This window comes from Mesoplodon bidens (genome assembly GCF_964165515.1).
Source record: "Mesoplodon bidens genome assembly, chromosome: 4".
In the NCBI taxonomy this organism is placed as follows: Eukaryota; Metazoa; Chordata; class Mammalia; order Artiodactyla; family Ziphiidae; genus Mesoplodon; species Mesoplodon bidens.
The window spans coordinates 99,995,993-100,016,263 of NC_138160.1; the positions used below are offsets into that span (position 1 = coordinate 99,995,993).

Below are 20,271 nucleotides of genomic sequence, written 5' to 3' on the forward strand. Positions count from 1 at the left end.
AGGCTTGTGAGAGACGGTGTGCGTTTGAATGTTGAACGTAAGGAACCTAGTAAAAACCTAGAGAGCCTTGGAAGTGGTAAGTGTTGTCAAATTATGCTTTAGGTTAGGGCTTAATCTGACTGTTGGGCCAGAAAGCTTAAAAGGGAGAAGTGCATTATAAATGCAGTTGCGGTGTCTTCGGTCCTGGTAAAGACTACAAGCCCCAACAAGCACCGCTCCCCTAGGAGTCGCGCGAATACTCCAAGTGAATGTGAACCCTGCAGTGTCTCTGTCCCCGCGCAATGGTTACCCCGGCCGGACGCGCCTTTCCAGTTCGCTAAAAAGGAAAATTTTGAAAGGTTTAAACATTTGACAGGTACTAAAATGAAGGGTTTTCACCAATGTTTAACTTAACATTCGTTTTGAAGTAGTGCTGTTAACAGTACTGCACCAGCCCTGCGTTGAGCTGTTTTGGAAAAACCTAACAATTCCAGAATGTTTAGTGTCACAGTCTCAACTGTGAGATTCAACTCTAGTTGTATTTTAACACAAGATTTGTATTATTATTGATAAACGTCTGTTTATGTCTCCTCCCAGGTACCCTCTTAGGGACAAACTGTCCTGTATCCCAAGTGTCTAGCGCAGTGCCCTTTCCAACCTAGGTGTTCAGAAAATGTTAAATGAGTGAATGTAAATAGGAACCACCCACCAAAAATAAAAGTAGTTTTTTTAAAAAAAATTGCTGAACTGATTTTGATTTTTATACACTTTTCTTGTGGTAAAAAAACAAAAAACAGAAAGCAAAACAAACACCCCCCCAAAAAGTTCACACTATTACTTGGATAGGAGGAGTACTGGTAATTTTATTTCCTTTTGCTTTCCCTAAGTTTTTTGCAGTGTACATATACTTCGTTTAGCAATAAAAAAAGTTACTTAAAAAATAAGTTTAAGAAAAGAATCTAAAAATTAGTGGATATATGTATAACAGATATACCTTGCTGTACAGCAGAAACTAATGCAATATTGTAAATCAACTCTAATAAAAACTTTTTAAAAAATAAATTTAAGAGCCATCTCCCTTTTTTTAATTTGAAAGATGTAAATGAATTGCATTATTTATCCCAGCCTCCTCATAAAAATGAGGGATTTAAAACTTAACTTGTCTTAAAAAAAAAAAAACCTATTTTATTGACGTCTAACATACTTACAGTTTAATTTGTGTTTTAATTATTAATTCAGATTTTATTTTAAATGACTTTAACTTAATTTTATATTTTAGATCTTAAATCAAGCTTTTTCTATATTCCACATAAATTCTGTGTATAGCCCAAAGTTTAACATGTTTACTCATTCTATTCTGCCTATCTTTTGGTTTTGAAGGGCATACTGTTTAGCAGAATAAAAGAAACTAAGGGACCTAGTAGTTAGAAAATCTGAGATCTACTCCTGATCTGTCGTTTGCTGTGTGACCGTGGAAAATGTCTCGTAAACTTTGTTTTCTTCGTCTGTAAAATTAACAAGTTTAACCTGATTATCAACACATTTTGCTTGGCATTTTTATTCCTGATAAACATCTGTTCGTTTTTTTTTTTTTTATTCAAACAGAAAGTCACAAAAATTATAATCATCCTCATCAGTTCACTCAGTCCCATGTAATTAATTTTTTTTCATCTTGATCTTTTGTTAGCACTTTTATGAATTCATCAGTTTTCCATTAGAGTTCTGAAAATGCTTATTCATTCAGTTCAGCAGTATAGTCAGTTACCAGAAACCTGTACTTGTCGGAGTCTTTTCCATGAATTCCTTGAAGATGAAACCCTTTTATAGGAACATTTTTGCAAAAGCGTCAGAGTACACCCAGAACTGTCTGTAAATGACAAAAGACTTTAAAATGACCATGGTTAAAGATTTGATGAAAGTTCATAATAATGCAATTTACAAGGAAATTTAGTTATCTGAGATATACATTTTAAGGTAATAACTAGAATTATGACTTATACCAGAACATATAAGATTTTTAGAAATTTCATGTAATGTCTGAAACATTTATATTAACATATTTCCATACAAACATCTGTTAGTGTTTATTAAATTCCTTCATCCTTGAAATAAACAAGAGTTTGACTCCTGGCCTAATCAGTCATTTAGACAAGTTGCTTAATCTCTTCGTGCTTTACTTTCCTTATCTATAAAGTGGGGATAGTAATAGACTTTCTTCATACAATTATCATGAAGATTAAATGAGCACAGTGTTTAGCACATAGTCAGAATTCAATAGATGTTAGCTACTCATTATTATTATTATTAAATTGAATCTAACCTTTTGACATATACTTATTCCTTCTAAAGTTTTCCATATAGTGTCAAACCTCAGTCCAAATCAAATTTTCCAGTGATGTTTGAGATGCCACAAATGTTCTGAGGCCATCCCAGTCTGTATCCAAAACTATGGGACTACAGTACAACAACTAATGAAAAGTGAGGACATTCCTTTTACTCTTATTCAGAAAAAAATGCCCATTCAACAACCTATCTTTGATGTTTAGCAGATGAACTGTTTCAATGAAACAACTAAATCCTTTTACTATATCTATTTATTCCACTACAACTACGGCCTGCTGTCTGGTTTTATATAGTCCTTTAGCTGAGAATGTTTTTTACATTTTTAAATGGTTGAAAAAAATCAATAGAAGAAAAATATCTCATGATACATGAAAATTATATGAAATTCCCATGTCCATTAGTAAAACTTATTGGAACATAACAATGCATAGGCATTTAGATATTGTCTATGGCTGCTTTCACACTACAACTGCAGAGCTGAGTAGTTTCAACAGAGACTATATATCCTGCAAAGCAAAATATTTACTGTTTGGCCCATTAGAGAAAAAGTTTGCCGACCCCTGATGTATAGGAAGGATCCTCTACTGCTCTATGATCTATGAAATAGTTTTTGCTGTGCAGACTGGTTGTTGTACTGCATGACCACTCAGCTTAATTAGTAAAACATTTCATGTTGATGATTACACAAGCATCTTTAAATACATGTATTATATCCCTGATTGCCCAATATTTATCATAGCACAGAGTAGATCCTCACTAATAGTTGAACCCTGAATATAGACAGGACCTGACTTACATATATATAAAAAGAGTCCCTGAAGAACTACCTTGGAGAAGTGGCCATAGACAATCCCTTTACTTTCAAACTGCTGCTCTTCATAGATCAGCCTGTAATGTCACTCACCTCCCGCTTAACAAGGTTCTATTCAATCCTAAATCCAGTCCTGACTTCTTATGCAACTTGAGCATAACTCTGATCTTGTAGCAAAATTAGTAAGATAAGGAAATGGAAGAGATGGAGGTAAATTATGTCTTTCATCCTCCCTTCCCTGTCCCCTCTGCCCAAAGGCCACAAGTCCACCTCCTAACACAAAAAGTCCAGGGGAATTCTTGAATCTAACTATTCCCTGAACTGTAATTGAATTTTGTTATTCTGTTCTTTGGATGCTCAAAGGCTATGTGCCTTTGTGGTTTTTCCCTTTAGTTTCTTTCATTCTTTTTTTCCCTGTAGTTTCTTTAGTTTTATTCTTCAGCTTTATTTCTAAGAAATAAAAGAGGAAGGATGGGTCTGAAAAAGGAAGTCTTTTTTAAAATAAAATTTTGCCTTATTTTGCCTTATTGCTAGCAACAAAATCTCTTAGAAAACCAAAGTACTGTGGTTTTGGGGACTGGCAGGACAAAGGGATATGCTCTCTTCAGTGCTGGTCTTAAAGGGAAAGGGGACTTTTATCAGACTTGAGGGGTGGTTACAGTGTAAGGAAAAGCAAACAGGCTAAACTCTGAGATTTTTTGGGGTGGGGGAGGAGCATATAGGAAGTCAGCTCAGATGGAGAAGTAATCATGCCTCTTTCTCACTAGCTTATTTACTGACATCCCTGTCATTACCCTCCTCCCTGCCATCCTAAACTCATTAATATAAATCCCTTTCCTCCTAGGACCTGTGCCAAGGGACCCACCAAGAGGGGCTTCCATCCCCACAGCCAACACCCAACAGATGAGGGAGGTCAGAAGAAAAGAGTTCCTAATCCTATAACAAAGGCTGAATCAGGGGGACTGTGTTGCTGGAATTTCATGTAAGTATTCTGAACTCGTTATCTCACAAAAATAATGAGGATCTCTGAGCATCTAAGATATTGACTGCCCCAGAAGCCTGCCTGTATTGCCAACAGCAACCTTACTATAGCAAACTCCATCAAGAATGTTACAGGTTAAATAGATATTTGAGCAATGGTATAGGACCCTAGCCATTATTTATAATACTGTTACTATAGAAAAATTAATTCCAATACCTCTAATATTTGAAGATTAAATACTATTGGCCATTAAATACTATTGGCTCACCCTCACTTGCTCAACTGGAGGGTTTTCCACCCATAAACAATTAAAGGGCAATTTTTTATAAAAGCTAGTGTTTATTAAACACCCGCTCTGCACTGTAATAGGTATTTTATTTATCTCATTTAAATCTCAACAACACTCTAAGGGTAATATCTCTGTTTTACAAATGAAGAAACCTAAACTCAAAGAAATTAAATAACTTGCCCAAGGTCATATTGCCACCCAAAGATTTGAACTCAGATCTCTTGGGCTGCAAAGGCCCTTTAAGTGTTCCCCAAAGCCCCCTGAATCCCAAAGCGAATTCAGTCAGGGCCTACTATTTACTCCCTAGCTGGCAAGATAAGAAGAGACAGGACTTCTTTAAGTTGAGTCTTCAGTGATCAGCTGGTAAAAAGAACCATCTTCCCAAAACAATTTTCTCCTCCTTCCTCAAGATGGAAGGAAAGCTCACCTCCTTACCTTGACCCACGCCCAGACTATAAAGGGCAGGTTTTATCAAATGGTAAAATAAACATCTCCAACCAGAAAACTCCCTGATACACAGACAATTATAGGTGTTCACTTGGTTAAAGGCAAATACTTCATGGAATGTTTTGGAACTACCAATAAGTCACATGCATCAGATTATGGGTCTTCTAACACCTACTGGAGTTTTCATTAAGGGGGAAGCAGAAGTCAAGAGATGTAATTTTGAAAGGCAAAGGAGAGGCCATGTGGAAGACAGCAGCAGGCAGTTTTGTTTAGCCGGGAGCAACTTGAGAGCATTGGGCTCTGGGACAGTAATGAAGTGGAGGGATTATTCTAATCAAAATCCCGGCAAGTTATCTGTGGACGTTGACAAATTGACTCTAAATTTTTATGGGAGGCAAAATACCCAGAATAGCCAAAACAATATTGAAGGAGAAAAACAAAGCTGAAGGACTGATGCTATCTGATTTCAAGACTTACTGTACAGCTACAGTAATAAAGACAGTGTGGTTTGGGGGAAAGAAAAGACAAATAGATCACTGGAACAGAACAGAGAATGCAGAAATAGACCGTGATCTATAGTCCACTGATCTTTGACAAAGGAGCAAAGGCAATACAATGGACCAAAGATGGTGCTGGAAAAACTGGACAACTATGTGCAAAAAAATTAGTCTAGACACAGACCTTACACCTTTCACAAAATCTAACTCAAAATGGATCACAGGGCTTCCCTGGTGGCGCAGTGGTTGAGGGTCCGCCTGCCGATGCAGGGGACACGGGTTCGTGCCCCGGTCCGGGAAGATCCCACATGCCGCGGAGCGGCTGCGCCTGTGAGCCATGGCCGCTGAGCCTGCGCGTCCGGAGCCTGTGCTCTGCAATGGGAGAGGCCACAACAGTGAGAGGCCCGCGTACAGCAAAGAAAAAAAAAAAAGGATCACAGACCCAAAATTAAAATACAAAACTATAAAACTCGTAACAGATAACATAGGAGAAACCTAGATGACCTTTGGATTGATGACGACTTCTTAGATACAATACCAAAGGCATGATCCATGAAAGAAACGATGGATAAGCTGAATTTCAGTAAAATAAAAAACTTCTGGTCTGTGAAAGACAATGTCAGAAGAATGAGAAGACAAATCACAGACTGGGAAAAAAATATTTGCAAAAGATACTTCTAATAAACGATTGTTATCACAAATAAAGAACTCTTAAAACTCAACAATAAGAAAACAAACAGCCTGATTGAAAAATGGGCCAAAGCCCTTAAAAGACACCTCACCAAAGAAGATATATAGATGTCAAATAAGCATATGAAAAATGCTTCACATCATATGTCATGAGGGAATGCAGAATAAAACAACAATGAGATACTACTACATGTCTATTAGAATGGCCAAAATCTGGAACACTGGCAACACCAAATGCTGTAGAGGATGTGGAGCAACAGGAACTCTCATGCATTGCTGCTGAGAACGCAAAATTGTACGGTCACATTGGAAGATAGTTTGGCAGTTTCTTACAAAACTAAATGTACTCTTACCATGCGATCCAGCAATCATGCCCCTCAGAATTTACCCAAAATAGTTAAAAACTATTTCCATACAAAAACATGCACACAAATGTTTATAACAGCTTTGTTTACACTTGCCAAAACTTAGAGGTAAACACTCTGTCTTTCAGTAGGTTAACAGGTAAATAAACTGTGGTACATCAGGAATGTGGAATATCATTCAGTGCTGAAAAGAAGTGAGCTGTTAAACCATGATGAGTCATGGAGGAACCTTAAATGCATATTATTAAGTGAAAGAAGTCAGCCTGAAAAGGCTACACACTGTATGATTTCCAACTATACGACGTTCTGAAAGAAACAAAACTATGCAGGCAGTAAAGAGGTCAGTCATTGCCAGGGGTTGGCGGTAAGGGATGACTAGATGGAACACGGAGGCTTTTTAAAAGCGTGTTGAAAATACTCTGTACTGTCAAAATGGGTACATGTCATTCTACATTTGTCCAAACCATGGATTTTGGTGATTATGCTGTGTCAGTGTAGGTTCATCAGTTGTAACAAATGTAGCGCTCTGGTTAGGGATGTTGATAATGAGGAGGCTGTGCATGTGTGAGGGCAGGGCTATTTGGGAAATCTCTGCTTCTGCCTCTTAATTTTGTTGTGAAGCTAAAACTTCTCTAAAGAAACTGTCTTTAAAAAAAAAGAGGGGGTACTATGATTCGGTAAATGATCAGAACCTACCACTTCCTCCTAGCTGAAACAGTAAGACAAGATAGGGAGGTAAATGAATGAACAGACATTTGGGGAATGTTTCTCAAACATAGGAAGGAATAATTACAAAAGACATATATTCTGAAAGCAAAGAAAACAGAAGATGTGTGCACGGGGGAAAAAGGTTTTTTACCCAATTAGATTATAAAAAAAGCTTATCAGATCTATGCTTGCACTCACTCATGTATGTATTATAGAATAACTGATGAGGCAGGACACAAAATTTTCCCATAAAAGAAACTGCCAGCCTCTTTTCTGCCTAGGACAACATAGCAAGTACCCTTGAAGCAATCTATGTCTAGGTGAGAGTCACTTGAGTGGCTCCTTTAATTGTGCAATATAAGCTGAGGCTAATTCTGCATGAAGATGGGGGAGTGAAGTTGAGTCATACACTCTGTCCACCAATATCTAATTAAGTAACACTCTCTATATAAATCATACATATTTATTTATATATATAAATAAGTATATATAAATAAAAGTATATATATATATATATATATATATATATATATATATATATTTATTTATTTATTTTTGGCTGCGTTGGGTCTTCATTGCTGCACATGGGCTTTCTCTAGTTGCGGCGAGCGGGGGCTACTCTTCGTTGCAGTGCATGGGCTTCTCATTGCGGTGGCTTCTCCCGTTGCAGAGCGTGGGCTCTAGGAGCACGGGCTTCAGTACTTGTGGCACGTGGGCTCAATAGTTGTGGCTCTCAGGCTCTAGAGCGCAGGCTCAGCAGTTGTGGCTCACAGTCTTAGTTGCTCCAGGGCATGTGGGATCTCCTGGATCAGGGCTTGAACCCATGTCCCCTTCATTGGCAGGCGGATTCCTAACCACTGCACTGCCAGGGAAGTCCCAATATAAATTATTATTATTATCTTTTACCAGCAAAATTTTTTTAGTAACAGCTACGTTAGGAAAGGAACAGAGATAAACCAGAAAAAGTTACAACCAATATACAAGTGGAAGATTTTGCTGAAGCTTAGTGTGGCTCTACTTGTATTTACCAGAAGCAATCCTTGAAAGTTAAAATCAAATCATTAGAATTCTCACAAATAATCCCAAATTTAGAGAGAAGTGGACTGAGAGTATATCCTTCTTTTTTTCCTCTTCTACCTAGGGAAGTGGAAATAGCTGTTATATAGGGATGGATGAAAAGAGCAATGAACAGCCAGAACCTGGGCTGCCTCTCACTGGTCAACGCTTAGGCTCCAGGGCCCTACACTGAACTGGGGAAATGGCAGTGGGACTTCCCATGAAAATGGGATTATGAGCCTGGCAAGTATCAGAGAGTACACTAAAAGGAGATTACATAAATCTACAAAATTCCATCAGAGTACATGCTATTAACCTCTAGGCTATACTGCTCATTTTAGGTTCCCTGGCCACAGTGATTGACTCAGGGATGGACCCCTGGGTCAATCAGAACCCTTCTCTGGGATTTCTCTGCTGTAGCTGGCAGGGAACAGTTACATTTTTGAAAGAAAGGACCACCATCTCTGAACATAGAATGATGTCTGAGTGTTTTAGGGAAGAACAAAGACCGAAAAGTAAAGTTCATTTTTGATTGGGAATAAGAGGATGTCATGACAATCTCACTTGAACCCTTGGTCCAGTCCTGTGTAGTGCCCATCTTACCCAATTATGTAAGACCAAAATCTTCCCCACCTGCTTCCCCCAACCCTTAAATTAGTTTGAGTTTTAATTCTGTTTCTGTCACTTTGGATCACAAGGCTAATACATGGTAACGTATAGTCCAACCAGCACGAGAGTTCCAATTTTCCTGAATCTTTGGGAAATATTAACATGTGAAGTAGCAGAGGGAACAGCATTAACTATGGGAGAAAGGTAAGAATACCATTCCTGAAAAGTGCTTTTTACATAATTCAACATAACTTGGTTCAATTCTTGCCTGTAGGATTTTAAAAAATAAAAGTATAGACACCAGGTAGAAAATTAATTCCACAGAAAATGTATAATAGAGCTCTGAGCAAGTAAAAGAAAACAGAGTTGAAAAATGAATAAATTACTTATTCTGACTTTACCTGCTGATTTTTCCTTTCCATACAACAGAGGAAAGAAAAAGAGAACCTTTTTAAGAGGGAAATTCAGTAAGCAGCTTTCTTAAAAAAAACACTTTTCTGTAGCTGAAATTGCCAGGAATTCAGATGGCCACAATTTTCCTGTGTTCTAGAAGTACATTGCCATATGCTCAGTGCAGAGGCTTTTGATTATAGTTTCTGGATCAAAAGCATCCACAGAGAGAGTTCCAGGTTGTAAACAGTGCTTCAGTTAAAGCACATCTGTCTGAACCAATAATGGATTTTTAGTAAACAGGACTTTTTTCTTTCTAAATCTTAAGAGCCAGAGGTAGATAAAAGAAATGCCCTTTTGCTCTACATGAAAAGGTCACTTTAACAGTATTTATTTCTGAAAAAAAAAAATCCTCAAGTTTGTGATTTTCAAAAAAATTTAAAAATATATAGGATGTTATTTTTTACCTGTTTCTAAATTTCTCTCGTTGATAATGACGTATGGTGTCGAACATGGTACATTTGTTTGCTTACTATTCTTCCTAGAAAGTTGTTATCTTGGAAAAGAAGGGAGATAAGATTTTGAACTTTTCTCATAGAAGAGTAGGAATGGAGACAGGCTGCTCATTGACAGCATTAGATGACTGGTGTTTTACTAATGTGTGAAACATAAGGAGACTATAGCAGGACAAGCCATTTTGGGTAGGCAAGACTAAGACTAATTTCAGTGTTTGAAGTAATCGTGGGACACCCATAGTGGAAGATAGTTGGAGAAATGGGATTGGAGCTAAGGAATGATTACAGAGCTAGTAATATAAAACCAAGAAAGAGACATTAAAAGTATCAGGAGTTGACCCTCAGGAAGAAAGGTGGTTTCTAAGGAGAGAGGGTGAAGAAAGCAAGGAATGAAGAACCAAAAACTAAAGCTTAGTGACTACCCAATAGTAGTAATCAGGGGTCAGCTCCTCTAATGTAGTCAGGCGGATGGGAGAGGCATCAAGGAAACATAGCAGGGACTTTAAGAAGCATGTTGCTTGAAAAACAGTATGCTTCTCAGATTGTGAAAATAATTAGTCTAAGAAGAGAGCATTGGTATTGGATTTAGGATTTTAGATCACTGGTGACCTTCTAAATGCATAAAAAGGACATAAGGAGGCATCAACTGGCAGCAATATCTATAAATTGTCTTTGCCTTTGTACTTATTGTCCTTTTCTCAAGGCAGAAACTGAAAGGAAAACTATGAAGAAAATTACAAGGCTTGGAAGAATTAGCCCACCATGAGGGACTCAGTCCTTCAGCCAAGCCTTGAATCTGACTTGGACACTGAGAGCTCTATAATAGATGAAGACAGTATCTTCCTTTTTTTCCTTGCCTTCCTTCCTTTTTCTTTTTTCTTTCCTTCCTTCTTTCCTTTCCCCCATACTTCTTTTTAAAATCTTTTTGTTTTAATTTTTGTTTTAGTTTTCCCCAATATCTAGAAAGCTCTGACAGGGAAAGATGCTGACTGGAGAATACTTAGACTACAACTGACAAAAGGGCAATGGTTTCCTAGGCTTCAGTCAGAGAACAAGTTCTTTGTAGCACTGGCTCTGGAGCACTGTCCTGAAGGGTCTAATTAGTTTGCTTCTCTGACCTTGATTGCTACCTTTTGAAGAAGCCTTAAAGCCTGTTGAGTCTCCTAAGCTTGCCAAGCCCTGCTGCGGTCAGTCTAGTCAGCAATCTTGCCCTGCCCAGGCCTCTTGCTGTCTGACCACACTGCTTAGCTAACCCCATTTGGGTCACGCCCTATTGCTTATGGCTCCTTTGGAAAGGCCCATCTAAGAGCTACCTCCTTACATAAATGTAAAGACATTAAACGTTCTTGATGGAGTTTAAAAACCAAGGATATAAGGAATCCAGGGTGGAGGGGTTGGAATGGTCAATGGTAAGTGTAGAAATAGAGACCTTTGGTTAGAGAGGATAGAGGCGGGGCAAGAAATGTTCAACCTGATAGTTTTCACCTTTTCTGCAATGTGGGATGCTAATCCTTTCCAAAGAGGCAGTATGAATTTTATAATATATGAATTGTGTCTCAATAAAGCTATTTAAAAAAGGAGTACATGTAAGAGATGGGATAGGATTAGAAACTTATTGAGTTTTAGAAGTCATATTCATATTAATATGGCAGTTCCTAGTTAGGGATCCCTTTAATGATGTTTCTATATAGAGCGACTGCAATTGTCTATATGTTCCCCTCTTCCTTTCTTATTGAAATATTAGATTGCTCCAAAGGTTTCCACAGAACCTTTTCAACTTTCTGGCAGTCATTCCAGGGGAGGAACAAATGGAACATAACCATATGTTTCCTTATCAACAAATGTAAACATGACAGATATAGTAAATACTCTAATACATAAATAATATTTATATAGTCTGTTTTAGGCTGTACTTAACAGACTAGGCAGCCAGTGGTGGCTTAAATAATAAAGACATATAAGTGTGTCATACAATAAAAATAGTTCCAGGATGGTACAGCAACAAAATGTGGGATTTCTCCTGATGGGCACACGTTGACTATAGCAGCTCCAGATTTTTCCTCACCAGAAAACAAAGCAGGAAGGATGGGGAAGGAAAGAGGCATTGTCCTCACTTTCTACTTTTCTTTTACCAGTGAGGAAAATCTTTCTGGGAAGTTACCAAGCAAACTTCCTATTGTATTTCCATGGCCAAAATTGGGTCACATTGCTAACACCTAGCTTCAAGGGAGGCTGGGAAGTGAATGAATAACTGGCTTTTTAGCCTTAGATAGAGAAGTACAAGAAAGGAGGGGACTGGAAATGGCTTTTAGGTAGGCTACCAAACGGTCTGCTACATTATTCACTGGGAAAAAGTGTAATACAACCAGAAAATATTTGCTTGAGGAACTTCCAATATGAGCAGATTTCATTTAAACTGAGATAAAACTCAAAAACTGAGGACTAAGACAAGAAAAATCTCAGACTTGAATAGCAAACAGAACTTCAAAAACCAAAACATGAGCATATGAAAATATTTTATGAAAATAAAACTGTTTAAGGTAGCTTTGTGTTTTGGATTCCAGTCAGTTTGGGAGAACTACAGATTTCTTGTAGTAGCAGCTAACTTTTCCTGGAATTCTCCTGTATGACCCCCAGATATATACCTAAGGGAACGAAAGGCATGGATGTTTCTATCCCAAATAAGTTAGCTGAAAGTGTTTCTAACAACTACTCCTAATTATGATATTTGTTTTTCTTTTCATTCAGTTTTGAATTGGGTCACACTAAGCATCTCTATACTTCTCAATGAGGTTTTAAGTAAAACACTAAAAAAGTGCTGATATTTGGGAAAGTGTAACCTAATTTTTCAGACCTTGGATCCCTGCAAAACTCAAAAACTTAGAAAAACAGAACAACTGTTTTTCGTTCAGACTGTGACCATGTCATATGTTGTGAAGGAGTACTACTAATTAGTAACTTCCCAACTCAAAGAATATTCATTGTACTGTGGCTGAGGGCCTGCCATATCAGTAAACAAAGATGTTGAGGCCATCTAGCCATCAGCCACTGCAGCTGTCCCCGACTGTGCACCCTGAGGGGATTCAGGATGGAGAAAAGCAGGATACTGGCCCTAGATAGTTAAGGTGCATATCAAAGGAACAATTTCAATAAGCCCAGACTCTTGCATCTTCCCATATATAGAAAAGTGCTAAATTCATTAATTTGACATGTCTGATTTTCTTTAATTAGCAGTAATCTCTTCGTGTTCCAACTACCTTTTTTTTGGGGGGGGGCAAAAACTTTTAGGTTGTGCAATATTTTTCAGTTGACAGTACCTTTTTATTATATAAATTGAGAAAAAGAACCACACTGGTTTTTCAATGTTATTAATGAATGAAGAAATTGTTCATAATTCTAACTTTGAGTACATTGACCCTTGGATTTTTACTTTTAAAAAAGGAAATACAGGACTGATTAAAAAGAGTACCCTATGCACTATTATGAGAGTCTATAGTATAGAAAAGAAGTTATTTAGACACATTCAAACCGTAGGCTTCAATTTCTGTCTTTTCCAGTGTATCACAGCTGACTTCCTCTAAAGATAAGTAGGAAAAGTTATTACCAGATTCTGCTTATAATTAAGAATATTCTTTCCAAAGATTGTACACAAAAGACATTAAAGAAGAAAGAAAATTCACAAATAAGAGCCTATGGAAGGGACTTTCCTTGCGGTCCAGTGGTTGGGCCTCCAAGCTTCTACTGCAGGGGGCGGGTTCCATCCCTGGTCAGGGAACTGAGCCCCACATGCCTCACGGCACGACCCAAACAAAAGAGTCTATGGGGATCCACTCAGAACCCCAGAGGTGGTATAAAGATTATTTGAAACTAAAGACATTTGAGATTCAACAGATAAAGAAAGAAGCTGCCTTGGAGCTTCTTTTATTAAAAGCAGAAACTTTTGGGTAATGAGGTTGCCATAAATTCCCTCTTCTGGCAGCTTTTACTCCCAGGAAGGAAGCCAAGAGTAAATCTATTATAAATCCCCTCTCTGGTGAGATTTATAACCTTTAAGAGGAAAGACCACGGGTACCTGCTTAGAAAAACATTATCACAAACTTCTATCTCTCCTTTGTTCTCCTAAAACCCATTTGTCTCTCTTAAATAAACTTATAATTCTTCCCAAAGAAGTCTTTTCTCCTCTCTCCTTTTCTCTTACTGAGTCAGGTATATAAGCCTCTAACTTCAACGACTTAATGAGCTAGCTACTTCTTTTGTTAGTTCCATTATGCATACAAATATACTGTTTTTCTCCTGTTAATCTGTCTTTTGTCACTTTAATTTGCATGCCCCCAATTAGTATACGGAAGAGGGTAGAGGAAAAGTTTTTTTCCTACCCAGCAAGTCTGCCAGTTTTCACAAATGGTGCTATTGGCATTTTTGGTGGGACAGTTTTTTGTTGCATGGAACTGTCCCATAATTTCAGGACATTAAGTGTTCCTGGCCTCTGCCAACAGGGCTCACACACCCCACTGCCCCCCATCTCACAACATGTCAACCAAGTATACCCTGTACATATCCTAAATAGGATTGTCAGATAACATTTGGATTTCATATCATTTCAGAATAATTTTTATGTAAGTATGTTCCAAATATTATATGGGATACACGTATACTAAAAATACTTTATTGTTTGTCTGAAATGGAAACTTAACTGGGCTTCCTGTATTTTTTTAATAGATTTTTTTCTTGTAGAGCAATTTTAGGTACACAGCAAAATTAAGAGGACAGTACAGAGATTTCCCATATACACCTGTCCCCTGCACATACATAGCCTCCCCCATTATCAACGTCTCCTACTAGAAAGTTACATTTCCTACAACTGATGCACCTCCACTGACACATCATTATCACCTCAAGACCATAGTTTACATTACCATTCACTCTTGGTGTTGTACATTTTATGGGTTTGGACAAATGTATGATGACATGTATTGAGTAGTACGTACATCTTACAGAGTAGTTTCATTGCCATAAAAATCCTCTGTGCTCCAGCTCCCTGTATTTTTATTTTTTAAATTTTTATTTATTTATTTATTTTTAAGAATTTATTTACTTTATTTTTGGCTGTGTTGGGTCTTCGTTGCTGCTTGCAGGCTTTCTCTTGTTTCTGTGAGCGGGGGCTACTCTTCATTGCAGTGCTCGGGCTTCTCATTGACGTGGCTTCTCTTTGCTGTGGAGCATGGGCTCTAGGTGCGCGGGCTTCAGTAGTTGTGGCTCGTGGGCTCAGTAGTTGTGGCTCTTGGGCTCTAGAGCACAGGCTCAGTAGCTGTGGCGCTTGGGCTTAGCTGTTCCACGGCATGGGGGATCATCCCGGACCAGGGCTCAAACCCTGCATTGGCAGGCGGATTCTTAATCACTGTGCCACCAGGGAACCCCTCCCTGTATTTTTAAATGCTTAATCTGGCAATCCTAATCCAAAGTCTCCCTAGAGGGGTGGTACCACCATTCATGAGAACTACCTCCTCTTAGAAAGAGCCTTGCCAACTTGTCTAACATTCAAGAATTCAAAAATATTGCAGGGCCTCCCTGGTGGCGCAGTGGTTGAGAGTCCGCCTGCCGATGCAGGGGATACGGGTTCGTGCCCCGGTCTGGGAGGATCCCATATGCCGCGGAGCGGCTGGGCCCGTGAGCCATGGCCTCTGGGCCTGCGCGTCCGGAGCCTGTGCTCCGCAACGGGAGAGGCCACAACAGTGAGAGGCCCGCATACCGCAAAAAGAAAAAAAAAAAAAAAAAATATTTCAATCATTCATTTATTCAGCAAATATTAAGTTGCAACATTTTAAAGTGTTTACTGGGTATCTTAAGTTTCATTAGGTATTGTAAAAAACAAAAATAAATAAGACATAATCCTTAATCTCCAGGGACAGTCAAATGCTCGTTCCCCCACATCAGCTAAACAGTCTGTGGATACGACAAAGCTGAGTTTATTGTTTACTGCAGTAAGAAAGAACACTACCACAAAAGTGTCTTAATGGTGTCTCAGAGAGAGGACAAAGTTGGGATATTTATTGAGATTTTGAAGTTTGGTTCAAGGCAGGTCTTTTAACTTTAGGCGGAGAGGAGTGTTGATTAGGATTGCACATGGATCATTATATGAATTACATGGATGTTATAGTTTAGAATTAGTGGACACAGCAAGGTGAGGCTTTGGGGGCAAGTCTTGGGATGTAAACTGTTGTTCGATACCTTCTATTGATGAGTTGATGATTCTCCCAGGAAATTCCACCATTTGACATTTTCCTCTAGATCAAATAGTTAATGCTTGTTTACCTTTTCCTGGGAAAATCAGTAATTATCCTGGACAGTTATGCTTAGAATTTCAGAGGTACACTCTTGCTTTTCACAATTCCACAACCACGACCTCATAGACTATAAATTTCTGTGATTCTACATGTAACCAAAATGTGGATGACCTTTTGTTGTCTTCTAAAGATGATCTAAGTCCCAAGACTGATTCTCTCTACTTACTGTTTTAGCTCAGAAACGCTGTAAGTTTCCCAAAGAGAATTTATAATGTTATCAAAGTTCTTTAGCTAGGACATAATATATCCGGAGGAGATAAACCCTTTCTTCCTGGCAGACTATAGGCTGTTCAAAGCTTTGCCAGGCCAGTAACAAAGACAATTACGAAGAATCCTAGATGGCACTGACTTTTTCAGAAAGTGGATTCCCAGCTCTTCTGAAATAATGACGTCTTTGAATAGCGTCTGTTAAAAGCAGCTTTATGAACTAAGTCTTTGGTAAGGAAACCTCTTCTTTTGAAACCTAAACATGAACGGGCCTTTTGTGATTTATAATCAGCTTCCCACTGTGCTTTGTCTAACGACAGTAGTCACAGCAGCTAATCTAGTAGAAACATCGACACGTTATTAGGGGGACCCCCTTTAAATCCGATGTTCCTCCATACTGTAAAATCTTTGATTCTCACTGAAAACACACCACAGTTCTTCGTAAATAAACTTACCTCCTGTGAAATCCTGTTACATTTTTTGTTACATATTTCTGATGATTGTTATAATATATACTTTAAATCCTGCTACATTCCTTCTGTTACCGAGTCCAAGCTCGCTCTGCTCGCCGCATGACAGGCCAGTAAATCGGAGACGAGGTGTTGAGGCAAGGAGTGCCACTTTATTCGGAAAGCTGGCAGACCGAGAAGATGGTAGACTAGTGTCTCCGAAAAACCATCTTATCGGGGTTTGGATGCCAGTTTCTTTTATAAAACAGAGAAGGGGAGGAGATGAGGAAGTAAAGTAAAAAGGCCATAAGATTTGCAAATATCCCCTGGAATGGCCGGCCTAGGGGAGGGAATGTGTTAATTTCTTCTTTCTTGCAGCCATCCACAGGTGGACAGGGTCAGGATGTTCCCTGAACAAAGGCACTCTGGTTTAACATTCAGGCAGAGGGGCAGGGTTCCCTGAGGCAGACCATGGTGTATAGACAGTATCCTTGTAGTGATCAAAAGTAACAGGAAGCGAAAGTTAAAGTAAGAGAAACAGATCCAACATGTAGTCAGATTTGGCTCTTCCCTGTTACACAAGGACTTGCATTTTGGGTGGCTAGAAAAATTGGCTGACCGAAATAAGAGATGAGTTTATCGTGGGAAATGTGGGTACCCTGATCCCTGCCTCGAATAAAGCAATTTAAAGGAAAGGAAGCAATTTGGTAAAAGCATAGTTCTTGATTAATAAATTGGGTGTTTTACCTGAAAGTTTCTGTTTTTACTATTACAAATATATCTTGACCCTGATAAATAGTCTTACTTATATTTTTAACTGCCCTAAGACTTAGCTTTAAGAAAAGAATTACGCCACATGTTCAAAATATACCTTCTCCTACCACAATCTAGTTGCTGCAGATTTTTGAAACCTCATTCTGGACAAGCATAAATTTGTGCAAATGTACCTACTTTTAACCAGATGTTATTCAATTTGAAAAGCAGTCATATTCTGATATTCAAGTGCACAAAGCGACTTTTAGACTTGGCCAATATTCTTATACCTGAATAACAAATTTACCTTTGTGTGTCTGTGTATGTGCATATATCTGTATACGTGTACCCACAAGTATCATTTCCCATTTTTGTAGTATCCTTTTACAACCTAAAACCAACATTACATGCTGTCACTTAATGGTTTCCTAATTATTATTGCTATGTAGCGTTGTTAGTAAACATTGTACATGGAGAGAAGTATTACAGTTAAATCAGCTGAACTACAGTTCAATGCTCTGAACCCAGTAGGTTTTTGTTTAGAACATAAGCAGAGTAAAATCTAATGATAGACACAGGAACATGTCATACCTTTGTTCTGTTTTCTTTTTTTTGAACCTTAGGTTTCGAGGGTTAAGCTAATAGCCATACTTCCTTGTTCATGGCACAGATGTGCAACCCTTCCTCCCATCCTCTCACTTTTTAAAAAATTTTAGGTAAGGGAAATATTTTACACATGTACTCTTATTCTGCAGGGTTTAGAGGGAAGTCTTAGGAGTCAGAGAGACTAGAGTTTGGATCCTGATTCTTTGCCACTTAATGAGCGTGCAATCTTGGGTAAATGATTTGACCTCTCTGAGACTCCATTTTCTCATCTGTAAAATAGGAATAATAATAACCTCGTCGTGGGGTTGTTGTAAGAATTGGATTATGTGCTTAGAGTGCTCAGCACAGCATCTGGTACATGTTAAGTGCTCGTTACATTTTTGCTACTGTTATTATATCACCAGTGGCATAAGAACTTTTGGTCAAAGAGCTATCCAGGCTAGGAATATCCACTATCAGTATGCTGCATAACTTTAAGCAAGTCACTTTGCCAAAGTGTTACTTTGTTTCTGCAACTAAGACATGGAAATGACATTACAAATTGTGCCTTCTAAATAAGATTGTGAAAAGTTAAAGCCCTAAATAAATGTTAATAATTTATGCCACCTCATTAAAATCTGTAGTTACGTTTATAATCCTGAAGATAAGTATAATTAATATTTGGTATTAGTAGTGTGCCTTCCACTCAGGCATTAATAAGACATTGCAAAGATGAGCAAGCATAGAGCATTGAACCTACCTAAGGTTATGGACTCAGTAAGACAGGAGGAGCAGATATTCTGTAAATGACCGGCAATCAGAAATTTATCTTTTCTGAAGATTTTCATGTTTATTCCCAAACTGTAAATAACAAGCCCTCAGTGAACCTTACCAGCTGCTCTTTTAGGAAGTGTGTGGCACTAAGTGGGAGCTGATACTGTGGGCCCCTAGGCCACTTGAATAGCTATGGCCATTCCTCTCCTCTCCGATGCCTAATTCTGACATAATATTTAGCTCCAAAGGAGGAAATGTTATGCTGTAAAATGATGGAACTCCTGGGCCCCCAAGGCACTCTGCTCTGACCCTCAGATCTCAAGGCCCAAGATTATCATTATTGGCTCATTAGCCTGTTTTTTTGTTTGTTTGGTTTTTGTTTTTTTGCGGTACGCGGGCCTCTCACTGTTGTGGCCTCTCCCGTTGCAGAGCACAGGCTCCAGACCCACAGGTTCAGCGGCCATGGCTCACGGGCCCAGCTGCTCCGCAGCACGTGGGATCTTTCCGGACCGGGACACGAACCCGTGTCCCCTGCATCAGCAGGCGGACTCTCAACCACTGCGCCACCAGGGAAGCCCCTCATTAGCCTGTTTTAATTGTAGGGCTGTATAGAGCAGTAACATGGAGCCTTTGAGTCAGACTGCCTGTGTTTGAATCCCAGCTCTCATGCTCACTAGCAGTATAAACTATACCCCTTAGGGGTTTAGTAGGGTTGACAAAACTAACACCTACCTCAGACCAGCACCTGGACCATACTAAAGGCTCTATTAACATTGGCAAATTAGTTTTACAGCCAAAACTGTATGCCTAACTGGAATGTTGTTCACCTAAAAGGTAAAATTAGAGGATGAAGTTGGCTTAAATTGAAATAATTTATATGAGCAGTTGCCATCAAGATACCGATGTGAATCACTTCGTAGTGACATAAATAACACCAGTTCTTTTCTCCTCATTGCTAAAATTCCAAGTTAATATAGCACAGAGGATGTGTGTGGGCTTTTAAGTCAGTCATGACACTTACTGGGTGTCAGTTACCTTGATTTTCCCATCTGTAAAATGGTTAAAAATAGTACCTTCTTCACAGAGCTGTTGTGAGGTTTAGATGAGAAAATGAAAGTAAAGTGATTAGCATAGTTTTGACAAACAGTAAATACTTAATATGTGATTTATAATGTTCGTGGTGGTTATTGCTGTTTTAAGTAAAATAATAATGCATATAAGCCCCTTCTGATATTCCTAGTTTTTTTTTTTTTTTTTTTTTTTTTTTCTTTTTGTGGTATGCGGGCCTCTCACTGTTGTGGCCTCTCCCGTTGCGGAGCACAGGCTCCGGACGCGCAGGCCCAGCGGCCACGGCTCACGGGCCCAGCCGCTCCGCGGCATATGGGATCCTCCCAGACCGGGGCACGAACCCGTATCCCCTGCATCGGCAGGCGGACTCTCAACCACTGCGCCACCAGGGAGGCCCTGATATTCCTAGT

The 20,271-nt window shown here is 38.8% G+C and overlaps 1 long non-coding RNA gene across 2 annotated transcripts in view; it reads left to right on the forward strand.

Moving 5' to 3' along the window:
- Positions 1-22: 22 nt before the first annotated feature.
- The window catches only part of LOC308615723, a 35,383-nt gene continuing 15,134 nt past the window's right edge, over positions 23-20,271 (forward strand). Inside the window, exons 1-2 of one of the 2 annotated variants that reach the window (XR_014015617.1) lie at positions 23-76; positions 3,978-4,115. This is a non-coding gene — a long non-coding RNA (uncharacterized lncRNA). Of the gene's footprint in view, positions 77-314; positions 356-3,977; positions 4,116-20,271 lie in introns of those variants that run through there. The other variant, XR_014015618.1, reaches the window with a different exon arrangement.